Raw genomic sequence first — 27,140 nt, 5'->3', positions numbered from 1 at the left:
ATGAACGGACGATCGACGGACTACGGACGCAAGGCGATTTGAATAGCCCACCATCTGATGATGGTGGGCTAAAAATAATTTTCTTGAAATATAGTAAGTTACATTAGAAAATGCATATATTGAGGGTTCAATATTTGAAGACTGAAAGCGTATTATAAAGGACTCTTTTTTACGATAATGCTATAGTGTCATCAGCTACTCGTAAGGGACAGAAAATGAAGGACAGCTTCCATTAATTTATGGCTGGGGTTACAACCCTCTCATTAAGCTGCCATTCACTTCCTCGTTCGGATCGACAAACGTGTTAAACGAGATCTATTAACCATCTTTCAATTTCTTGGAACATTTTTGACGTCATTACTTAATCTTCCAGATGATATGACTCTGAACTGATCGATATATTCCTGTGTGGTATATATGTCGATCACGGTGGCCGTGTAATCAGAGAGCTCACAGCCAGACTGCAGCACGGGCTTGCCAGGTATGTAGTTATACACTTTTAGGCATTGGCGTTAAATATGTTTTACTTGATAAAAAAATAATTGTATCGAGGGAATGTATTGTATTGTTTTAGGGCTAATGAACACCACACTAGAAGGATTTTCACAGAAAAACACATCAAACTCACACTAGAATGTTTAAAAGTAAAATATAAAAATCTCTTAAATCAAACGAACTGGTTGCAAAACATATCAAAGAACGGTAATAATGAAAATAGGTCGCTTCAAGAAACCTATTATCATATAAGAATATTGTATTGTGTTTTTTACTACTTTGAATTTTGGTGAAACACGTTATCCAAAAAGGACATAATACCTATATTTAAGTTTATCATTAAATCATTACGTTGTCATGCAATACGTTTGACATTCATATTAGCAGCTGAAGTATGTTGGGTGTAACTCATTGTTCTGCTATTTCCTATTAACAAAATAGAACGCAACCCATTGTGCATCTGCACATTGACTAATTTTTTTACGAAAAATAACTTTACCAATAGAGCAATTTAATTTAACGTGTGATGTCAGCGCGCTGTAACGTTCTACAAACCGACTAACTGCTGCAGTTATCATACTACGAAATTGAAAGCGTGGCAAGCACTAGTGATCAATTTGGCGAGCATAATGAAAATGTTGCTAGTAACTGGTTAAATCTGTTCTTATTACTTTAATGGTATCAGTTACACATTGGCAGATTGATTATCTGTGAGAAGGTATATAGTTATTTGTTTATTTTTATTTGAATTGATGATTTTTTTTTATAATACTGTGATATTACGATGACATCTGTTTTTGAATTGAATATTTGTTATTCAAATATTTCAATTTACTACAAAAAGGAGTAGCATTTAAAGCAACATTTTGGGCCCTTGCCTCTGTGTCCCCAGGGGTCACACTAGCCTCATTCATATAAAAACATGATTGCCTTCCCCTCATGATGTTTCAAACCAAATTCGGTAATGTAATCCACCCAAAGATTAAAAAGGAGTAGGGTTTCAATGCAAAATGTCAGCTAAGTAACCCTTTTTGGGCCCCACCCCTTTGTCCCTAGGGGGTCGGACCAGCCTCATTTATATGAAATATGATCGGCCTTCCCCAATGATGTTTCACACCAAATTTGAATAACATCCACCCAAGGGTTAAAGAGGAATAGGATTTTAAAGAAAAAATTCAGCATGGTTGCCATTTTAGGGCTCCGCCCCTCTGGCCCTAGGGGTCAGACCATCCTCATTTATAGATCGCCCTCCCAAAATGATATTTCATCAAAAGTTGGATGCATTCCAACCAAGGGTGAAGGAGGAGTAGGGTTCTAAAGCAAAATTTCAGCAAAGTTCCTCTTTTTAGGCCCCTCCCCTCTGGCACTAGGGGTAGGACCAGCTTCATTTACTGTAAATCACATATTTCGTGAGTACTTAATTTCGCGAACTCGTCTAATTTGACTATTCGCGAATACATAATTTCGCGAATTCCGATCTCATAATGACTTTAAATTCGCGAATGACGTTAGATTGTCTAACACATCGGCGATTTTCCCATGTTGGTAGCCATTTTGTTGATGAGAGTCATGTGACAGTACAAGAAAAGTCATGTGATTCAATCATGTGATTTCGGTGTCTGGCCATACTGAATTGTATTTACCATACCTGTATACATGCTAAATGGCTTACAAAGGTGGTGTCAGACATTGAACAAAACCCACGGCTCATTAAAAATGCCTGGATGATGACGGGACTACAATAGGTTGTGAGTTAACGTACATTGTAATTAACGTACGTGTGTATACAGTGATACTGATGAACAGTTCTCAGGACAGTCTATTGCGAATGATTTATACTCCAGGCGATTATTTGCTCGGAATGTTTGAATTAAATAAATAATTTGTTTGATTTCAACTTTGTTATGGTAAATATCTTTTCAAGAATCAAGCGATGTGAAGTGCTATGTATACATGTAACCTTACATAACTTGCAACATTATCAGTGTTCAGTGTTTTTTTTTGTGTGTGTGTGAAATTTTGGTGTTTTGTAATATAAAAACACACTCTGATATAAGTATATTATCTATCATTCTCTCATTATTTCAACGGCGATGTTTGCTCACCAACTAAAGATTACGATAGATTCAAAATGGACGCCACTTAGTATTCTTGTCATTCTTATACAAATATTCGCGAGGGATTTGAATTCGCGTTTGACTCTCCTCGCGAATTAACGCGAAAATAAATCCCACGCGAAATATAAGTGATTTACAGTATATAAGATATTAACGGTCTCCCCCAATGATGTCTCAAACCAAATTTGGATAAAATCCACGAAAGGGTTAAAGAGGAGTAGGATTTTATAGCAAACATTCACCAAAGTAGTTCACCTTTTTGGGCCCGCCCCTCTTGCTCTAGGGGTCAGACCAGCCTCTTTTATATAAAATATGATCGCCCTCCCCAAGTGATATTTCACACAAAATTTGGTTGTAATCCACCCAAAGGTATGAGTAAGATTTTATAGCAAAAATTCACCAAAGTGGTTCCCCTTTTTGGGCCCCGACCCTCGGGCCCTAGGAGTCATACCAGCCTCATTTATAAAAATATGATCGCCCTCCCCAAATTATATTTCCCTTAAAATTTGGATGTAATCCAACCAAGGGTTAAAGAGGAGTAGGATTTTATAGCAAAAATTCACCAAAGTAGTTCCCCTTTTTGGGCCCCGCCTCCAGCCTCCTTTATATATATATAAAAAAATGATCGCCCTCCCCAAATGATATTTCACACAAAATTTGGTTGTAATCCACCAAAGAGTTAAGATGGACTACGGTTTTTAAGCAAAAAATCATCGAGGTTCCCCTTTTTGGGCCCCGCCCCTCCGGCCAAGAGGTCACACCAGCCTCATTTTTATGAGCTATGATTGCCCTTCCCAAAAGATATTTCAAGCCAAATTTGGTTGTAATCCTCCTTAATCTTAGATGGAGTAGGGTTTTTAAGCAAAAAATCAACGAAGTACCCCTATTTGAGCCCCTCCCTCCGTTCCCAGGCAGGGGTCACACCAGCCTCATTTTTATGAGCTATGATTGCCCTTCCCCAAAGATGTTTCAAGCCAAATTTGGTTGTAATCCACCTAAATGTTAATGAGGAGTAGGATTTTATAGCAAAAAATTCATCAAAGTAGGTCCCCTTTTTGTGCTCCGCACCTCGGAACCTAGGGTTCATACCAGCCTCATTTATACAACATATGATCGCCCTTCCCCAATGATGTTTCACACCAAATTTGGTTGTTATACACCCGAGGGTTAAGATGGAGTAGGGTTATTAAGCAAACATTACCAACGTTCCTCTTTTGGGGCACCGCCCTGCCGGCCCCTGGGGTAACACCAGCCTCATTTATATAAGAAATGATTGCCCTTCCCCAAGGATGTTTCACACCAAGTTTGGATGTAATCCATCTATGGGTTTAGATGAAGTAGGGTTTTTAAGCAAGAATTCACCAAAATTCTCCTTTTGGGGCCCGCCTCTCAGGTCCAAGCTGTCATACCAGCCTCATTTATATAAAATATGATTGCCTTCCCCCAATGGTGATTCGAATCAAATATGAAAGTAATCAACCCAAGGGCTAAGGAGGTGTAGAGTTTTGAAATAAAAAGTCTTACGCACGGCGGACGGCGGACGACGACGGACGGAAACACGATGGCTATAGGTCATCCTGACCCTTTGGGTCAGATGACCTAAAAACATACCAACACAGCTTATAGCATTGGTACTATTAGTGAGCTGATATCAGGTTTGTTAGAAGCCAAAATAAAATAAGTGAATATTTTGCTGCACTTCTTCATAATACATTGCAGTTTTATTGTAATAAAATGACGAAAGATATACTATGCAAGCGAACCTTACAGGTTAAAGCCGTTTTTGCCTTTAAAAATGAAATACAAGTTTGAATGCTTTACCATTAACTTTATAACATGTATTTCATGACTATTACCTATATTCCAAGTCATACAATATCCCATGCTCATTCGATTTCGCCTCTATGAGTTAGCAAATTATGTCCAAAAAGATAGTAAGATCGCAGAACTAAATTTGGAACATGAAACATTTATGAGCATCCTGTAAATCAATAGCATGCGAAAATTAATCAGACCCACAAAGTTCTCGTAGGTGGCGATCTGGTTATACACCTTTGCTAGACAGAAGCTCTAAATAGCGATTGTTGTATTAGTCTATAACGGTAATTGTATTTCACTAACCTCACAACTAATTTTGCAGTAATCACAAACCTTTGTTCACCCCCAATGTTCCTCAATACAATGTTTAAAATAGATCTTTTCCAGACTATGACCTCTCTTTGATATATAATCTGGTAGGCATGTATTTTTATTGTATATATCTTTCATTAAACTGCACAGTCTAAGGTTTAATTTTAAAGAATTGACCAGTTAAGAACCGTAGTTTGCTTCTGAATATTTCCTCATTTCTATCATTCATACTGGTGCGTGCTACCAAATTAGAACGTTTTATGCAATCAATAACAAAAATAGTAGTAACAGATTGCAAATAGATTTTGTGGTTAAGTAAGTCCAACTATGCTATCAAAATTGTTGTAGGAAATAAGCACCTTACGTCCTTAAACGGCAATAGCTGATGATATAATGTAAACCATTCGGCCTTTAATTGTGGGTTCGTGAGGAAGGTGATGATTCGACCTGCTGACTAAGACAAAGTCTATAAAGTTGATATCTGCTCCCCTCTGCTGGATGTGCATATTAAAAGTTGTCTGTTTGTTAATTTAAGGACGATCTTCTCTGTGCAAGATATATACGTGTTATGAATGCCTGTATGTTTCGGAAGGCTGTAGTATGATCATGTTTTGTCTCCCTTGTTATATTATACTGACAACTGCCCCCATTCCAAAACTGCCGAACATTAAGCAGGAGAAAAAAAATCATTTTTATTGACTCTGGTATGTCTGGGCCTGGCATTTCAGTGTGGTGACTTTTCATTGGACTAAATATCCAAAAAGTAAGGTAATAAATAAAGAGCGCCTAGTAGACAAAACTGGAAAAAAAAAAATCACAGATAGCAGACACCAGACAGAAAAGAGAGGATAACATTCCAAAGTGTTGTAGAAGACACTGAAGAAAAAATCCATGTATCTGCAGGGGATGTAAATCCGTCAGGGCCCCATAATAGATACCGTCGTTACACAACTTGATGATGTCCACAGCATGTACAACAGTACGAAACTGGATTAAGGTTCACCAAAGAAATGTCTTTTAGAGCATCACATCTATAAAAGAATCGTCAGAAACAAAAACAAATACTAGTCTATCAAATCAGCAACATCAAACATGAAATAAATAGTGACTGGGTGGGGTGTTCTGCTGGGTGTCTTCGGCAGTATGCTGCAGTGAGGTAGCACTATAAATCGACGAAAGTTCCGCCTATCACAAGGAGACTTAACACTTACATACCGCAGCCTCCAAAAACACACATACCCACTCACCACACGCATGCATGCCACAAACACGGGAGGCACTTAAATGACATTTGCTGTTAATAGGACGTTAAACAAATACAACCAAACCAAACCAATCATCCGTGCCTGATCCACAATCTGGCAACAGCAATGTTGCTTGGCCATATGATTCTCAAATGTTTGGCACAAAATTGTCTACAATGCCTCCCAGTGGCCGCTCTAACAATCCGTCTTCCCTCAATCGCTTATTCGGCCCAAGGATTGAGAGCACAGCGATTAGATGGGTTCTCACAGGCATAAGATCGGCATAAAGCAGCATATTGACAGCTGTCGGATGGACCTCCGCACAGAAGGAACATGCCCCCATTGTCTCCTCAGGAAATAAATTCAAATCCAGGATCCTCTCAACACAGGAATACCTCTTCAATACCTTCATGCATCAGGAAACAAATCTAGGGCTTCCTTAGAACAGAGACCCCCGCCCCCCACCTAGGACTTCCTCACAACAGGAGCCCTCATTCAGGGCCTCGTCACAACTGGTGCCCAAACCCACGATTTCTGTAGCACCACCATCCGCATCCAGGGTTTCATTCCCTCATAAAACCCAATATTGGTCTTCCAACATGAATTCTCCGAGACATCATCACATGCGAAGACCCTCTCCGGTGCCACTTTACAACAGAAGTCAGGGTTTCGGGCCTTTTTAAAACAGTGATCCCCTTTTGGGCTTCATTATGACAGATGACCCCTTCCGGGGCCTCTTTAGAACATAAACTCTTCTCCATATTGTCCCTATCTAGACCTTTACATCAAGGACAGAACCTTTCTCCACCTCACCATTCTCCAATCGTGTTTGACCCTCAACCTCACCCTCTATATGCTTAACGCACGGCAGAACATCGCCTTCGGGACGAGGTAACATAAACACTTCTGCTTAGAGAAGCCAGCTCGTTAATTACATCACCACAATATCGTTAAGTACCTGTCATTTGTATGCTTTTATAGATGTACGTTAACTCTGCTATCTCCATTTTTTTTTATTTGATGTCTGCTTTCTTGGCAACCTTGTTATTAACAAATCATTTATCCTATTGACTTCCTTCGATGTTGATAGGTCGTTAAGAGTAATATACTGTTAATCACTTTAATTTAACTTACCTCTTCGGACATATTCACGAATACATGTCTCGCGAATGTTGATCTGTGAATGACTTTAAATTCGCGAATGATGACTCATGGACTCCACAAGACTAATATCAGTAACCACTAGCTTGGTCGTCATGCAAAGGTGTCATTCACGAACAACAATTCGCGAATAATTGAGATTGTGTATTAACACAAAAATAAATCAAACATGGAACATAAATGACTTACTGTAATGATTAAGCAAGTAGATAGCACGAATAAGTCACGGCTGCACATCAATTGTATTGTTACATACGATTAAAATACTTCGAATAAAGGTTTTAAAATGATATCGTATCCAAATAACATCAATTATAGCACTCTTACTGTAATGAAATGGTCTTCGGTAAGGCCTTATTTGCCTATCATTTTTCTGCCCGAATAAGTGTTTATGGTTAACATAATACGAACAACACTAAGATAATGTTTTCATCAGATCTACTTTCAAAACACCACCGAATAAAGATTTCCCAGAGTTGAATACAACACGAAACATTTAACGTGACTTGTCACTTGTATTTGGAACCTAACGTCAAAGTTGATATAAGACTTTCCTTTTCCGGAACATTTAGTTGTATCTTACGTTTCCCGCGGATAAGAAAATAAAAGGTTCTTGTCGTAACATTATCGATTTACACTCTGTCATGGCAATTTGACTGAGCGGATTACATTTGTGGTCATTATACACGCGTTAAATCGCGATCACTGCAGTCGATTAGGAACAAGACAGTCTACTTTCCCGAAAAAAACAGCACGGCATTTCACCTAATTTTGACAATATTCGTTAAAACTCGCGCTGATCATATTCTTTGATTTTAGACAGCCATAGATATATATTATGCATCCGTTTATTTTTAATGATATCTATCTGTTTATTGAATACATTTTTCATTGTTTTATTTTTCTGCTATTTCCGTAATCTTGATGCATACACACGTCATTGTAGATTTTGTCAATACAAAGATGTTTAGTTCTTGCCGTTTTAAACTCCCTATCAACGATAATTGAAGGATGTCCCCTTCCCCTGTGGTTACATTATACTGAAAACGGACGAACTATTCGTCTCAATCCTACTGTGCTAAACGATTAGCAGGAGTAGTAACAACCATTTTTATAGACTCTGGAATGTCTCGGCCATCGAATACCGACATAATAACGAAACCATAATTCAAACTCGAAATCTATTAAAAAAGGGCAAATATAAACAAAAACCATAGATTTCCATGGCGTCTCATGAAGAAAACACTAGGATGGTAGGATCATGTACTTCTACTCCATCGGCGATATCAAACATAAAAAATCTATATCAAATTCGAGTTAAGTCATATTCTCCAATGGAGTTAGGGTATTGACAACTGAGACACTGGGTATATAAAAAAGCATTAATCAAATCTGACTTAGTAAGATATAAGGTAACAGAATATCACCAAACGTAATCAAATCTGACTAAGTATGATATATCACCAAAAGTAATCAAATCTGACTTAGTATGATATAAGGTAACAGAATATCACCAAACGTAATCAAATCTGACTTAGTATGATATAAGGTAACAGGATATCACCAAACGTAATCAAATCTGACTTAGTATGATATAAGGTAACAAGATATCACCAAACGTAGTCAAATCTGACTTAGTATGATATAAGGTAACAGAATATCACCAAACGTAATCAAATCTGACTTAGTATGATATAAGGTAACAGAATATCACCGAACGTAATCAAATCTGACTTAGTATGATATAAGGTAACAGAATATCACCAAACGTAATGAAATCTGACTTACAAATGTAGTATGATATAAGGTAACAGAATATCACCAAACGTAATCAAATCTGACTTAGTATGATATAAGGTAACAGAATATCACCAAACGTAATCAAGTCTGACTTAGTATGATATAAGGTAACAGAATATCACCAAACGTAATCAAATCTGACTTAGTATGATATAAGGTAACAGAATATCACCAAACGTAATCAAATCTGACTTACAAATGTAGTATGATATAAGGTAACAGAATATCACCAAACGTAATCAAATCTGACTTAGTATGATATAAGGTAACAGAATATCACCAAACGTAATCAAATCTGACTTAGTATGATATAAGGTAACAGAATATCACGAAACGTAATCAAATCTGACTTAGTATGATATAAGGTAACAGAATATCACCAAACGTAATCAAATCTGACTTAGTATGATATAAGGTAACAGAATATCACCAAACGTAATCAAGTCTGACTAAGTATGATATAAGGTAACAGGATATCACCAAACGTAATCAAATCTGACTTAGTATGATATAAGGTAACAGAATATCACCAAACGTAATCAAATCTGACTTAGTATGATATAAGGTAACAGAATATCACCAAACGTAATCAAATCTGACTTAGTATGGTATAAGGTAACAGAATATCACCAAACGTAATCACATCTGACTTACAAATGTAGTATGATATAAGGTAACAGAATATCACCAAACGTAATCAAATCTGACTTAGTATGATATAAGGTAACAGAATATCACCAAACGTAATCAAATCTGACTTAGTATGATATAAGGTAACAGAATATCACCAAACGTAATCAAATCTGACTTAGTATGATATAAGGTAACAGAATATCACCAAACGTAATCAAATCTGACTTAGTATGATATAAGGTAACAGAATATCACCAAACGTAATGAAATCTGACTTCGTATGATATAAGGTAACAGAAAGTCACCAAACGTAATCAAATCTGACTTAGTATGATATAAGGTAACAGAATGTCACCAAACGTAATCAAATCTGAATTAGTATGATATAAGGTAACAGAATATCACCAAACGTAATCAAATCTGACTTAGTATGATATAAGGTAACAGAATATCACCGAACGTAATCAAATCTGACTTAGTATGATATAAGGTAACAGAATATCACCAAACGAGATCACGATGCCCACTTTAAAACTTTCCTATCGTCGTCATCTACATGCATCTCTCGAGGCCCTGTGTTGTAAATTTCTTCAGCAGTAGTCGATATCTGTCACAGAAATAGTGTTTAAGGCAATGAATATCGAGTCAGCTGGGACATGTAACTACCGTAGTAAGAGGAAGCTGGAATTGTGTTATCTAGAAAAAGAAATTTTATAATTTGGGAAATGAAATCAAACAAATAAGTTATAAGATGTTCCTGCTAGAAAGTTACGCTTTAAGATTGAAGAAGGCTTCTTTGGTGTCCTTGATTTCAAGTTCTTCAAGGTATTTCCGATCAACATGGTAAAGTTTTTTGTTATTTTAAGATAATTCATTGTCAATTTACCTATAGTAAATGAAGGACTTTACAGGGTCTCTGCTTCCTCCTCTGATAAAAACAGCTTTCGTGTGAAAAAAGTAAGAAAGTAAGTCAACACAGGGGCATAGGTTGTTTCAATATTGTTTTATATGAAGTGACAATGATAGCTGTAATCGTATAAGTGTGACTTCTAACTTACCAGTATTCAGGTGACCGACATGGGAGACTACAATGACCGAACCGGCTGTTTTCCGTCTTTTTTTTTTAAACTCAAACATTTTCTTGAGAATTATTTTCAACTCATAACCTTCTTTCGCATTGGTTTGAAAATAGATCGACTAACGATGAATAGGTAATTTATACTTATACACATATACAGGCACTGAAAGTAAGGTAAAAGACTGGGGAGCCCGCTGTCTGTCCACTAGTTATGTGATTGAGTTCAGGTATGACATTCATTTCAATGTAATCGAACTATGAAACACACTCCATACTCCGTATTAAACGTCATACCATGATTCTGGCCTGTTTGTGAGATCATTGATAGGACTAGTTATGCAGTAGAATCGTATCATAACCAGTCCTGTATTAAATGCTGTTACGATTCTTGGTGTAAAAAGTGAGAAGGTGTTTGTGTTTATCAAAGATAAATGCGGTCACAATCCTAGTTTTTATTTTGATATATGACTTAACCGGGATTTGATCTGGATTTACATGGCAGGTGTCGTCGATTAAACATCCGATTCTTATTTGTCCGTGGTACCTGGTCTACATCTCCCTGTACGTTTCCAAAGGTATCCATGAATATCTATTTTTTTCGATTTAGAATTACGATTTTGTAATTGCAATTATGTGGGTGGTCTCTCCTTTTTTTTTATTACAGTACCATCGATCGGAAAGTGGATTCCGTACTTTGATGATGTTGGTAGTTTGTTTTGTCTATTGATGCATTTCTTGGAAATAAGATATGACTGACCTTTCATTTTTATGATATGATTTAACCATTGACTTCATTTAAATTAGTTTCAATATCGGCCGATCGTTATTCCAAAACATTAAAGTATCAATGTAATTAATCATGATATTGGATCGGAATGGATTCAGCTTGTTCAAATGAGGTTTCTCATTGATGTTGACATTTAGAAAATTCTGAAGAATCTAATTCTAAGAAAAAAAACCCAATCATTTTATGTTTCCTGCAGTTTTGGAAAAGATCTTCAAATAAATCAAACAAAAATATGTATCTGCTGTTTTCAGCACACTTAATACATGCAGTCTGGTATTGTTATCGTCTAATCAACAGAATAGCACTTTAAATGCAGGCGGAACATTCTTGAAAATACAATTAGTATCGCCTGGAACAATCAGATTTCGAGAAAACTAACACAAGAAAAATATAAATACCAGTTTATACCAAACACTGATTTTGTGATTTTATGGGGAAGGTTGGTAATATACGAGAACGTCTTTGTAGTATTGTATTTTATGAATAGCGTCACAGATTCAAGTGACAGTTGAAGTGAATGAGGTTATCAAATCGACTGGTATTGTCGGTTTCGCCATAATCTTGTGAGGAGGTAAATAGTTTACAGATCGATTCGAATATACAAATATAAATTGCGAGAAACTCTGGTCACTTGTCCTGGTTAGAACCGACACACTGCGATGTATCCGGATGGCTTGAAATGTTACTGTCTGTTACTTTGGAATTGTTTTATTTAACGAAATGATTTTGTTGCTGATCAGTTATTTACTTATTTATCAATTTTGCAGTCAGAATTGTTTTCGTTCCGATAAAATGTTTCCTTCTTTTTGGGATTTCCTCTTATTTCTGGTATTTATTGATCAAATGTTCGGAGCACTTATATTTTGTCGGTCCAAAACACAATGGCGCTAAGCCTATCACTGCCTATGGCCTGATTAAAGAAGTTGCACTATGAGGAAATTAAGGTGAACATATAGTTTTTGGTTAAAATAACATCTTTGTTCTTGACAAGACAATTTGATTGCATTCATGTACAGAATATATCTTGGAAACCATACTATTGTTAGCGAGACAACAATAAAGATAGATAGAAGAAGCAATAAGAATGTATATAGATGGAGGTTTCCCAGTTCACAGTCCGGAAATCCACTTCGGTTACAAGTAAGCACATGGTCTACATGCGCAGATGTTATGCTTATCTTGAATCGTCTAATGGAAACACTAGGCATACCATGTGGTTTTAATTAGATGCCATATCTATTAAGATATTGAAGTAGCCTCAATACATTTTGTTTTAAGCTGTCCTCTTAAAGATGATTCTTCTACAATATACTTGCTCAAGGAAAATGTATACATATGTTTTATCTGTGCTAAGACTGGAGTTCTTGGATTTCGTCCTTCATAAACTCAACGCTTGAACGTTATCAGGGTAATGTCTTGCACTCGCTCGTCTACATCTTAGGAATGCGCGATTTTTGAAGAAAGGGTCACTTTAACCCCAAAGAGAAAAGAAGATATAAGTGAAATTTAGACACAGAGCCCAGTGATACACATAGTATATTTCGAATTTTTACACTGATAACCTTGATTCACCAAACGTTACCTTCATCATATCTTTTCACGCGATGTATTTTTATTGTAAGGCGAACATTAGAATAAACCCATTTTGCTTACATGATGGTCCTATCGCTGATACATGGATCGAGTAGGGTTGGTTTTGGGTTTCTATTATTTAACGTCCTATCAACAGCTATGGTCATTCATGAATGGTCTCCCCTGTATGTGAGATACATGTGTATAGTAAATGCGTGGCTTTGGTATGGTCCTGTTAGTCCCATTGTGATAGCCCGAAAGTAATACAAATGTACCAACTTAATGATACTGCCCACGACATCCAGCAGGACACGTCACCCGGTCACATTATACCGACAAGTGGTGAACCAGTCCTTAAATGCTGAGTGTAGTTTTAACTACAATTTTTATCAACTTTTGTAAGTGTAAGCAAGCGGACCGAACCTAAGGTCTTCCTCATGGTTGTAAACGTTCAACAAAATGTCAAAAATTGAGGCTGTGCAAGGGAGACAAAATGAAGAAGGTTTGCAAAGAAGAGAATATACATTATCCTAAATGTAATCTCCTCTGACGATCATAGAATGATACGAAAGCCGGTTGGGACCATTTTCGTAGAAGAAAATAATATTTGTTTCGCGTTATTACGCGAAAATTACGCGTTATTTTGCGAAACTTACGCGTTATTACGCGAAACTTACGCGTTATATCGCGAAATTTTCGCGTCGCGAAAGTTTCGCGTAATTACGCGTTAGTTTCGCGAAATAACGCGGAAGTTTCGCGATATTACGAATAAAATATTATTTTCTTCTACGAAAATGGTCCCAACCGGCTTTCGTGGAATGAGGACCACAGGTACAGTTCTAACGTCCTATCTGCGGGGCAGTATCGATAAGGAACCCTTCCTGAATGTCAGAAAATGATAACCTTAATATATCACAATGCTACGCAAGACAAAACCTTAAACAATGTGGTTTTTGTTGAATTTGTGTTATTTCCAAACTCTATTAAAAAGGGTAATATAGCATCACAGGTTTGTTTTTGAACTAAACTTCAAAGCGATTCAGCGATTAGGACCCTTGCTTATATTCCCTTGCTGTTCCTTGGGACATTAAACAAGACATAGCCCAATCAAACGCCTCTCATAACATTACTGGTTTCCGTTAGTATCATCGATAAGATGTTTGTAGGGTCCTTAAAACAACACCCACACAACGATCCACGGGAGATTAGTGACAAAACAGAAAACTGATCAATAGCGGTCGGAAACATAACCAATTGAAATACCAGGGCGCCAATTTATGGCTTACAGGGTGCTTCAAACCCCGTAATTAACACCACAATCCTCGGGAAAATGATAGTTTATCAAAACATACGCGGTATTTAGGTTTTTTCCTGGTGATAAACAATTTGTCCTTGTTGATTAGGTGGATTAAGGAAAAGCAACAATGCGTTATCTATAAGCTTGGCACGTCGTTCACTTCAAAGGGCGTGTAGCAATAACCTTAGTAAATAATGCCCTATTTGTTTTCTACAATGCTTGTTTAGCGGGGATAGCTTCCTCTCATGTTTGTGATACGAACAGGGGAGTCGATGTGTAGTCTCTCGTTAGCATCAACTGATTAATGCCGACCTTATTTAGCGTCGGGCCAAAATAATTAAATGAGATTTATTCATGGGCTGGACTTAGCCTATCAAACATTAAGATGTGTAAAGTTGTGAAGCATACAGAAATTTTGAATGATTTTACCGATCGCTGTAATTTAATGTTGTGAAGTATACACAATTCTTAGATATTTTAATTCTAGATATTTTACTGATCGACAGGTCCAAAGAAGTGAAGTATACACAACTCTTAGATAGTTTACTGATCACTGTGGTCCAAAGAAGTGAAGTATACACAACTCTTAGATAGTTTACTGATCACTGTGGTCCAAAGAAATGAAGTATACACAACTCTTAGATAGTTTACTGATCACTGTGGTCCAAAGAAATGAAGTATACATAATCATTAAATATTTTTACTGATCGCTGTGGTCAAAAGTAGTGAAGTATACAGAATTATGAGATATTTTACTGATCGCTGTGGTTCAAAGTAGTACCTACAAGAATAACCCTGATTGAATTAGCGAAGCCTTCCGACTCAAATGGAACCATGTAGTAAATTTGATGTTATAAGGTAAAGCCAAAACCCATGGACTTCACATATTCCTATTAGTCAAAATAAAAAAAATTAGCCCCAGGGTCCGACCGCTAAATCACATATTATTGACAAGGGCATAAACATCGTCTTTCAGAACTCAAGATTGAGTTTTTAGTTCGGTTCTGACCACAAATGTAGCATTTCCCGAGCATTACTTTAACTTTAGGCTTGAGATATGTTACCATAAAATTTTATTAATAGAATGGTTGGAGTATTTTCTTTTAAATAAGACAAAGATGAAAAATGGACTTCATGTGTGAACTAATAGGGTAAAGGCTCGTTCACTCCATCAAAGTTGAGATTCAGCATGGCATCACGCATATAGATTCCAAAAAAAGGCACCAAACCTTCTCGATTGTTTTGGATCTTTCTGCGAGATAATACGTCATCTGAGAAAACTATTTGACTGACGTGATAGTTCAATAAAATTGATGGAATGATTGATAAAAGGTTTAATGGCCCATTAATATATTTGGTGATATAGAGCGCAAGTTCAAAAAATGACCAAGAACTGACGATTCAGATCTTAGTAAACAAATACTATATCTTAAGGCAATTCAATTTGGAAAACATAATATAGATAACCATTGTGCAGGAATATGTTTTGATTGACGGGATTAACACGCTAACCTCTCTAATGAAAAAATATAACACATCAACTTTATTCCTCGGGGTTGATATCATTTCATGAGGTTTTGATATTAGAAGATGGAAATTATAATCCGTTCACAGCGGATTATAAGAAATTGTTTAACTCTGACACATATTATGTAACTTACTTAGGAGTCGAACAGAAAAAGAAATTCGTATTAATAAAAAAAATATCATTGGAATGTTAAATAACGCATGACATTATCATTATTTCCATAATGGTATCACGGTATATGAAGCTTGTCATTGTCTCATGGTTTACATTATAGACTATCGAATAGACCAGACAATGTCATCGATCTGCATTACTAAAATCGCACATTGCGAATATGTAGTTAAAATGGTATCTATGGAGACACGTTGGTGACATCACTGTACCACATAAAGCCATAACAACGCCAATACATATTCCACACCCTCGGGACCTTTGGATTTGCCGATGTCATCGATGGTGGCTATTTGTATTATCACTGATATCATCTAGAAGACAAATTGAGTCGGAGTAATAACAATCAATGAGGAAGAGATTAATTCATTTTGAATTGAATCCTTTTACCAATCTTGTGTTTTAATATCACATTATAAAGTATTATCTTACCGGTATTTGCGGGGGGAAAACGCCATGAACAAAATTTTCATTATCAGATCTGCAATGATTTTATCTAAAACCTTAACGATAAAATCAATTGATAACGTTAATTTACATTACTTTGTATTATCAACGACATCAAATCAATAATAGAAATTTTCCCTGGACGGGCGCTCTCATTGATTTGTATAGTCTGAGGAACGACCGACTCTGTAACATACTCATGTAAACGTAGAGGGAGAAAGGCTTTTTTTACAACGTGTGATGGCTGTACAAGTATTCAGTTATCATGAGCTAGTATATAGCGACTTACCAATGGTAAATTTCGTATTATCGCAGTCATGAAAGAATCTGGGAATATCACCAATTTGGATCCGCTTTCATCAATGTTCCTTACTTTAAGGAATTCCTTCACAAATTGTTCCAAACGGAAGCATTATTCAATTTCAGAAAAAAATCTTGGTTAAAAAGCTTTTCCTTAAATTAAATAATTAAGAAAAAAATAAGTTAAGGGTTTCCCTTCAATTAAGGAACCTTTATGAAACCGGGGTCTTCATTCCATTGTTTACATTTCGTAGACGATTTAGGATAATTAAACACAGCTGCAAATATCACGCAGTAATAAACCAACAGAACAGCTTTCCGAAAACCAAGAAACTACTACTTTTGTAGGTACTTTGACGGATATCAAAACACACTTCATCACAAATACCGGGGCGTTTCATTTTCTTAAAAAGGTTTTTCTTCTGGTCGATATAGCGCATGCGTCATGTCTTCATATCCGCCATATTCTTATATAGTTATCAGTAAATGGTAGCATTGATATAGCCGTCAAAGTATTCATAAAACAGCCCAGATATAATGATGTATAGAGACCCCTGGTATGTGACTATTTTAACAAAAACAATACCAACAGGATGTTGACCATAAGGTAATGTTAACAGATAGGTTGCTTCACCGCCCATAGTATATGCACTACTTCTCACAAAAACAAGAAAGAAAAAAATCTTTAGTCAACATCTTCAGTATAGAAATATATCTAATCTATGCAATGTAATTCAACAGTCATTAGCACCTTCATGAAAAAGACCACTTACATAAAAAATAGAGACAGAGTGCGATATAATTTATTGAAGATGCAAACAATTTGTTTTCATCTATCTTTTCAAATATAAAAAGAGAATCCTAAAGCTTTGGAGGGTGGTAATAGTGTTAAGTACCTTTGCTATGGTATAAAAAGTATACAACAACTTATTCTTGTTTTCTATCATAATTGCTTGAATATATAGCAACCCTAAATTAAACCAATGACAAGATACTCATACTTGTACATTATGAAAATATCTGACCTACTGTTGGATCTGATATAAATTCGTATTAAATAAAGCCACGAATGTAAATTTGGCTTGATTTCTGTCAAGTTATCTTTTTTCAAAATATGTACTTCATTATTTAGAGTGAATATGGCACCTATTCCTGTATTATTGGGTGTTCTTAAATCCCTTTAAGTCAAAGGGGATGGAGACCAGCCTAATCACTCGTCTCCCGGCAGGTAGTAGTTAAATGTTCACATCTACTGAGATAAGGACATGGTTTGGGGATCAATTCCGTCGATGCAGTGATAGGTATTTATTCCACATGAGCATCACTGACAATTAGACAGACATCTCGTTTATTACGTATGGCGTTGAGTAAGTGCATCATGTTAACCTCGCCATTATCCAACTGTTTATTGATCCCTGTTTAGACCAGTCAGTCCGAGTCGTTTTTTGACACATTAACCTGTCGTTAAGATAAAGTGTAGCTCGTTCTCCCGTGCATTCATTCTCCTTCCAGTGTTGCGTCAATCGTTTCACGTAGACTTTTCATTATATACCGTACAGGAAACAGGAAAATAATACTTATGTATATAAATATTAGCAATAAAATGACAGGCCAACCGGATTCATATTACAATAAATACAATTTAACAGTTGTTCAATGGTTAGTGATGCTTTTGACAGGTGTACGTATTTCAATGAGAAACAGACGGATTTACATAAGCATCTCTCACAGACAATTATAGTGCGCAATTATCATTTTGACTTCCTCCGTCATCCTCTAGATGTTAATGTGGACGACAAATATCTTCGTAAGCGTACTAGGCCTAATGTTTTTAACAAACGCTTTCATTGAATAGCCTGATTAAAAAAATATAAGTTTGCAAGAGGTGTAGTACCAACCATATACCGTTCTGTTACAAGACAGGATACCATTACAGCCAGTAATCTGGGCAGATGCATTGTTTTCCGTTATTTTATTCGTTTGGAGACTCTTGCATACATCATCGTCCAATAATAACACTGTTGACAATGAAGTATTCATATCACACAGCCGCACTGTTGACACAAGGAAATAGATTTGACTCTTTAACGGCAATTTGACATGTATCCTGTTCTAAGCATACCTAAAAATGGGTAGAAAAAAGGAGATTAAACACTTGAAAAAGAATATTTAACGTAGAGCAAGGTAAAGACACCAAATACATTAAAACGAACAGTAAATGAAACAAAGAAACAGAAGTATAGGGCAACCTCCGTTAATATTATACTGACGTATATTACCTTTGATGTACCAATTTTGATATTCTGGTTAATGAAGCCGAATCATGGGCAGTGGATAAAAGAACGAAAACAACCCTACTGAGTGTGTATTATAGCCGCTTCATTAGCTTTAATCATAATTTTAATAGCAAAGATGAAACACCAAATATTTACTAGATTGATATGTCCAGTAGTATTCAAAAGATGTTTTATATAATTATTTTAATCTGGTATAACGACATTGTAATAAGTTTTCGCCAAGCATCATCAGTTAGTTTGTAATTTACCTTCGTTAACCGGAAATGGACATTGCGGATTATCCATACAAAGTCAGTGGAGTGGAATTAAATCCATCTGAATTATCACTTTGTGTCATTGGGTTATGTTCCATGATGTATGTCACTGGGCTGTATTAACATTAACACTAGGCTAACAACAAGGTGTTCAGAAAAAGGAAGTAAACATGTAGAAACGATGAAGATAAGTCATACGTCCTAGACATTTCATTTGAAAGCAATTAACAATTTTATTCTGTTTTGAATTTGCTGAAGTGTCAGTCAGTTTTAATTTGCTCATCCAGGTTCATCTATCTACGTTCAGTATGGTTGTGAGATTTCCCCATCAGATTTCTGTCGAGCGCGTCTGGTTTTGAGTTCGAAGATTTTCATTTTTTTTTTGATACAACGAAGATGTGTATGTTCAATCGTGTCAATCGGATATATCCTCAAAAACTTATTTAATAAATAGAAGATCTTACATGACTGCCATATCATACGGCAATTCTTAAATGTGTTAATTAATTTGATACGAATTTAAATACTGTTTATGACTACTAATCAATCAATCAGTTGTTTGTTATTCTTTTATGCAAACAAGCAAACGATAACAAAGAATTTGTTAGCAAAACATTTAATTTTCATGTGCAAACAATCAAAACAAATATACACTAAGATATCATATATAGCGTATGCATTCTTCGAGTCTTTTCAGTCGACTTTTAAATAAAAGAGTTCAATGTCATGCAAACGTTATTACATATCTCCTAAACACAATACATTAACCAATGAGATTTGTAAATTGAAACTAAAATCAATTTGAAATTTGACACTAGACAGGAGAATTTGGACTCAGAGGGTATGTGTTCATTTCGAGATAAGACGGGAATTTGGACTCAGAGGGTATGTATCAATTTCGACATAGACAGTAGAATTTGGACTCGGAGGATGTGTATTTCTTTTCTAAGAAAAGTTGCATCGTAATGTATTATAATTACGACATCAATATATGTGTAAGTTCACAACAGTGTTATTACATATAGTAGAACGGGCCAGGTATTTGTAAAAGGTATTTCAGCTTTTACAAAAGGACGCTGACCGTATCCGACCCAGCAATTATGTAATACAGAGCTTAACAGGGTAGCAACATAGCACATAGAACAACATCTAATATAACGAAGGTAATATGTATAAATGTAAAGTTAGGCCCTAGATGACCCTAGATGTTCCTTGGCTGTTATTTTCGTAATCAATCAGCCAGAGTCTTCAATGCTGGATTGGCATGATTATCATCCCATTTTGTCATGCAAAACATCGAAGTAATGATACGTTTTTCATTAATAAATCTATTAGGTATGTAAATGGTTTAATAAAGCATTGTTAATATGTTGAAGGGAACATCTTTACCTTAAAAATGTTGATGTCTCTTAAAGCTGCATTCCGTCGAGGGATCATTTTAAAGAAATGACGTAAAAAACAAGTACTTTGTTATATAGTAGTGCGGTGGTTTATTACCTGGCCTGGCTAGAGATCCGCACTTTAAAAGAAGCATCAAAAGGGGAGAGGAATATGTAAACACATTTGTAAAGGAGTTTTTGGTAAACTTTATCTTCAAAGGGTTGATGTTTCTCCCAGCTGCATTCCGACATTTGAGCAGGAAACACTTTTAACAAACGTCGATAAATATGTTTGCTTTCATATAGAATATCACCTGGCATAGAGGTCTACACTTCTAAAAGAAGCATTTTAAATGTAGCCAAATTCGCAAAGGACTGGTTTGTAAACTTATTTTTCTTACAACAATTATATAATATCGCAGTTGTTGCAAATTATATAAAGAAAGCAACATAATTAATCAATTAATATATAGTATGTTACCGACGAAGTCGCTATGCGCTCTCTTACGTATGTAACAGGAGCGTGTCGGGGCCAGTTTGCGTACGTCAAACTGCACCCGACTCGCCCCTGTGGACCAACAACCCAGGTTCGATGGGTAACTTGTATCTGTCGTATAGAGAGAGAACAAACGTCTTGAACTACAATTAACCATTTATTAATGACGATATAAACATTTACAACATAAAATTACATATAAACGGACAGCAGCATAGGCCTAGCTATATAATAAACATCCTAACCTAAAACCACCCCCATACCTGTACGACCTAACTAAACCCAACATCCCGACTGATACTACCAACCCAAGACCCTACATACCCTACGTTACGTTAGTACTAGCGAGAAAGACGTGACAGCACACAGGAAACTAATCCATCAGACTGCCCAGTATACGATACACCACCCTGAATTTATCCCACTTTTTAACAATACAAAACTATAAGGACCAATCACGACAGAGGATACACAGGCACGAAAGACACTGACGAAAAAGCAAGCGACTACGAACAATGCACGACAAAAACATCGACCAGAGACAGCACACGTGAACAGAGGACTAGCAAAGGTCAAGGTGACACAGATCACATAGTACAGACACGACATATAGTCATGGCATATAGTTAGCGTTAAGCTTAACCCTGTCAGCTTAACCTATCAGTACATATACGATAACATCCCCCGCTACACGTATATTATACAGAATTCGATACGTGAAATCGCCGGGGATTTTTAATTCTGACATGACAACCCCGAATATAAAACCAAATGATAACCTGATCATAACACGAAATCTTAATTCGGTATGTTAACATGTGCTTCCCTTGCATTAAAAATACGATAATCCCATGATTTGACCATACGTATTTTATTTATGAGGTCAATTTACAGGATCATGGTTGCCATAGTTATTTGTTCGAAGAAAAGAGAGACCATTTTTGAAGCAAAACCTTTTTCTTTTTCGTTCAAGATATTTTGTTAGGATATGTATAATAAGTGCGTTGAACGTGTTGAATAAATCGAAAAGAAAACATCCAGTTATGACATTAGGCGAAATGAATTTTCAATAAATTTAATAGTCTTTGCTATTTCTTAATTTTCTTTCAAATTGAAGAGTTATAAACGTGTCAGACGTGTTTGATGCTGATCTACTTGTACAGTTGATTTGACACGAACAGCTGTATTGACATGAACAGCTGTATTGACATGTATATTGTTTTGACATGAACAGCTGTATAGACATGAACAGCTGTATCGACATTAACAGTTGTTTCGATATGAACAGTTGTATTAACATGCACAGTTGTTTTGACATGTACAGTTGTATTGACATGACCACTTGTATTGACATGAACAGCTGTATTAATAAGAACAGCTGTATTGACATGAGCAGATGTTTGAAATGAACAGTTATGTTGTCCAAAACATAACTCTCATTTGAGAATGTGACACTACCCGGTTCAGAAAACGTTTACACCTCCGCATCATCTGGTCGCATGCCTTGTACATTTTCATGAGTCTCCCTGCAAATCTGTACTTTTGTATACATTTGGCCCTCGTATAATAGAATTTGAATTTTGGTATACTTTTCCTGTCGGTGTTACTCATTGCTTTTACAAAAGTAGTTGACAAAATATAATGAAAAGAATATACTTCAGCAGTATTTGGTAAGACCCAAATCATTGTTGATAGATTAACCACTGCTAATGTACATGCACATTCATTGCACATGTAATTACATTACTAACGCTGATACAACAGCGACATTTTGTAAAGACAAAATATTAAATGTAGAATAAAATTTATATGATCGGAATGAGTTGTTTAGGATGAGAATGTGTTTTCGTCCGTTTCTACTTAAACGTGTCCAACAGGTGTTAACCGTAGTTAGAAACAATGGTCCCAATACGTGAACACACCATTCATAAGTGATCGCTATAAACTGTAAACGAGTATCAGACTGGACGATTTTCACTCTATGACAGGAAATCGGTCAACACCAGATATGTATAAAGTTACACTAACGAGGCTTTCCACATTTCTTATACGTCATTTGTAAATATCTTATACATATATAGAAACAACAATCTGGTAAAGAGGCTATCCACGTTTCAATTAAGTGATCTGTAAATGTCATAATACAAAGTAAATTGTTAAGAGGCTATCCAAGTTTCTAATACATTCTTGCGTCATAGTTTCTTATTTTATCCGTATTTGTCCGTTGCGCTATAACTGTATTCAAGATCGATTTATCTTAGGTAGCGTTCTTACCGTCATTGGTCACACGATATTCCATATAATATAACTAATACTCAACGCATAAGATAAAAGAAGCTGAGATCAAATGATAAGTCTACTCGATGCACAGATTACCATGATTGCGTTGTTCGAGCGAAGTTGAGAAGTGTCCCATCCTTGTTTCAATGGATCCGATATTGATAATGAATCATTTGAAGTGTACAGTTCCAATTTTCTTGAAGATTTATGATGTTACAGAGAATCTCATCATCATCACTTCAATTAATGCATCGTTGGGCGGGATCAAGTATTCGCCATATCCTGGCGTCAAGGACACTTGTAGTTAATAGTGATGTCATTAAGTCTTTCGTTTCTTCCTACCGGAATAGTCTGTTAATGTCCGCCAAACGTAGTTAGAAAGACCAAGTAGATCAACAACGACGCAGGAGAGTTCCTTACTCTCCATCTTAATCTGATAAAGATTGACAGCGATTCATATGATAACAGGAACACATAATCCCTTCAGTTGTGTATCGAGGGGATTTATCATGTACATGGCATCTACATTTGTATACGGTGGCAAAAGCTATGATTGTAAGGCAGATTTTGTTACTGTAATATGCAACACTCAATGAGGATACTTCTTGATTGATTGTATGCTTTCGCAGTATGTTTTGATTTTACGCTTTATTTAGCGTCATATCAGCAACAATGGTCATTACTTTTAAAAACGCTCTGGAACAGAATGGTTTTTTTCGCGCAAAAATAAATAAATCAATAAACAGATAAAATAATTAACGATATGTCACCTTATCCTTTCTTGGATTCCAGGTCATGTAGGAATTACTGGCAATGAGAAAGTTGATAAAGCTGCTTAAGCTTCAATTAACCTACACCAAAACGACATTAAATTGTCATGTTCCGATTTTAAACCGCTGATAACTAACCTGAATAAATCTGACAAGAAAATAAAACGCAACCGGTGAAACTACTGCGAGATATTCAACCTATAAAATGCTCGTATGTTAAACATTTGTCATGCCTGCGAACAACCCTTTTTTCTGTATTTGATTTCATGATCAAGTGCTCCGAGTTCAGACAGACTCGTGAGACGTTTTTTAACGTGACGTCTATGAAATGCTTATTTGATACAGTTTCTTCATCTTTTATATTTCATTATTTACGTACATTTGTACAAACGAAATATACAATAAAATATAATGTGTTTTGCAATCAGCCGATATAAGTTAATTTTAGATTACTTTTACCTTTTAACATTTTATTTAGAGTTTCATGTGTTTTCTTTCTATTGATGTGCTTTAAATCTGGTTTTGTTTGATTGGAAATGACTCAACTTCTTGATGGGCTGTAAAACAACACTGAGGTCTGTATTATACGTTAGTGTATGATTGAAGTCGTATTCTCGGGAGATAACGCTAGAGAGGCTCCTCGGCATTTTCAGTACTTTGATATGTTTTGGTCATCATTCGCTCTAGTTTTCTACTATAAGTCTGTATTTGAATGTGATATTATCATTCGCTCTAGTTTTCTACTATAAGTCTGTATTTGAATGTGATATTATCATTTTTGTGTTTTGTACAATTTTTTTGTCGGGTATATTTACATTTCCTTTTTTTGTATTAGGCAATACGAGTCTTGGAACGTCGATGCTAATTCCATCACAGATCTTACTAAATTCATCAATATCAGTGATACCATTGATCGTCGTTTCATTTTTGTCCAATAATATTCCTTTTAACATAATTTACATTAAATTAAGAAAAAAACTTGTTATTGAATATCGTTGCAAAATCAAGCGATCCAAAGTAATAAAACTATTGCTTCATTGTTTTTGCAGATCTGAAAAAAATGGATAAACTTCCAGTGATGCTTGCGTTTGCCACTTATTCCTTGTTCATCGCCATGACAACTGTATATGGAGACATTCTCTCTAATGATGACTTCGGTGCTAACCCATTTGAAAACAATTTTCTAAGATGGAACCTTATGTATGACAAATTACAAAAACGAGATATGGCCACTTTTCCAGGAAAGGGTTGGGCCTTCGGTCCCGAGAGAAACCGTTTTTTCAATTGGAACTACATGTCTCGAAGACTTCCAAACACAAAGAGGCGCACGAGCGCTGAACCAGGAGGGTTTCAAGATTTTAACCCATTCAGCGGCTATTATCAATTGCATCGTGATTGGAATGGCCAGTTCGGAAAGAAACGAAACCAAGATTAATGAGTAATAAGGACAAGTTACGAGTCCTGCTATTTTTAACCTTTTAAATTTAATTCTGATTTTCATGAGAGAAATTATTGTATTTCCGTCAATCTGTGTGGTATTGTGAACGCCATTATTCATTAAATATTTTTTTCGTGTAGAAGTCATTGTTTTCATCTTTCAGATGATAAAGCTTTATATTCTCAAGTAAAATCTGTATATTAGATATGTATTTAAGAGGACATTCCCAATATATCATTTAACCTAGAATTTGTATTTGTTTTGTAAGGATGGTAGCACAAGAAGGCCGGTAACAGATATGGTCTTGTTTTTTATGGGACAAGACAAACGTTTATTAAACGATCTGATAACATCATATCAAGATGTTGTCTTCAACCCTCGACTGGATTTCATATTGTATGTCTGCACGGAACGTGGTGATGTTATTATGTATTTCGGATTAGCATGCGGTGTGACGTCAACAGTGTATGAATGGAGGCGGCGCAATACCGTTTATATCAGTGTTATGAAGTTAATAAAGCACGTGGTGTGACGTCAAAAGTGTTTGGCGGGAGGCGGCGTGATTCAATTTTAATAGTGTTAAAAAGCTCGAGGTGTTATGTTGGAAGAAACTTTAACTCAGATCGTAAGATAACAGAAATATATAAGCATCATCTTTAAATGACCACTTTTTTCCGAACCGTCTTCATTGCTTTTTCATTTCCTCTACCTTAATCTTCACTTTATTATCATTTGTATCGATATCATCTTCCTTGTTACATTTTCGTGAGTTACGCAAGATATTCGATAATATAAATCTCTGTCTCGACGGTACATTCTTTCCTGTAGTTGCCAACCTATTTTTGGGAGGGGCATAATATTTGACAGAAAATTGTCGATCCTTCCCAAAAGTATAAACTTCAAAACTTAATGCCACCAAAGCACTTGGTATACTGACTCTGGTTCTGATAGGAAGGTATTGCTAAGATTCTACAGAGCCTTTATCAAATCAAAATAGTATGTCGGCTGCACTTTTTATGGAATCGCCACCAGAAAATCATATCTGAATTTATCATATGACTGCCGTTATATACGGTGTCATAAACCCATCACATAAATTTTCTTTATGACACTAGTGTAATAACACCTTTCGCTACGCTGATTGGCTGGTTCCGTGAGAACTGTATTCATACGCGTGGGAACGACCTACTTCTTTTTACTACGACTCGTAAAAATGGCGACTAGTGCTTGTAAACTTTGAAAAAAAATCAACTGAACGACAAATTGGTCTATTAACACAACATATTGTACAATCAAAGATAAAATCCAAGATGTAAACATCCTAAGTTTTTTAATTATATTTATACTGTACTATAAGATGTTAAATTAGGCCTGGCAAACATCTATTTTATGACCCCTAGTAACATATTTCAACTCCGATAGAAAATTGCGGTTGCGTTGTCCGATGAGACATATCTAGTCTAGAT

General features: G+C 35.9%; 1 long non-coding RNA gene across 1 annotated transcript; it reads left to right on the top strand.

Annotated features, from left to right (window-relative positions):
• Nucleotides 1-261: 261 nt before the first annotated feature.
• Nucleotides 262-25,813, top strand: LOC117343191. Its single transcript, XR_004536005.1, has 2 exons — nucleotides 262-481; nucleotides 25,286-25,813. It is a non-coding gene; the product is annotated as an uncharacterized LOC117343191 (long non-coding RNA).
• Nucleotides 25,814-27,140: the final 1,327 nt, after the last annotated feature.

This window comes from Pecten maximus, chromosome 15 (genome assembly GCF_902652985.1).
Source record: "Pecten maximus chromosome 15, xPecMax1.1, whole genome shotgun sequence".
NCBI lineage: Eukaryota > Metazoa > Mollusca > Bivalvia > Pectinida > Pectinidae > Pecten > Pecten maximus.
Note: the sequence above shows the minus strand (reverse complement) of the source record. Positions and strands in the feature narration are given on the sequence as shown.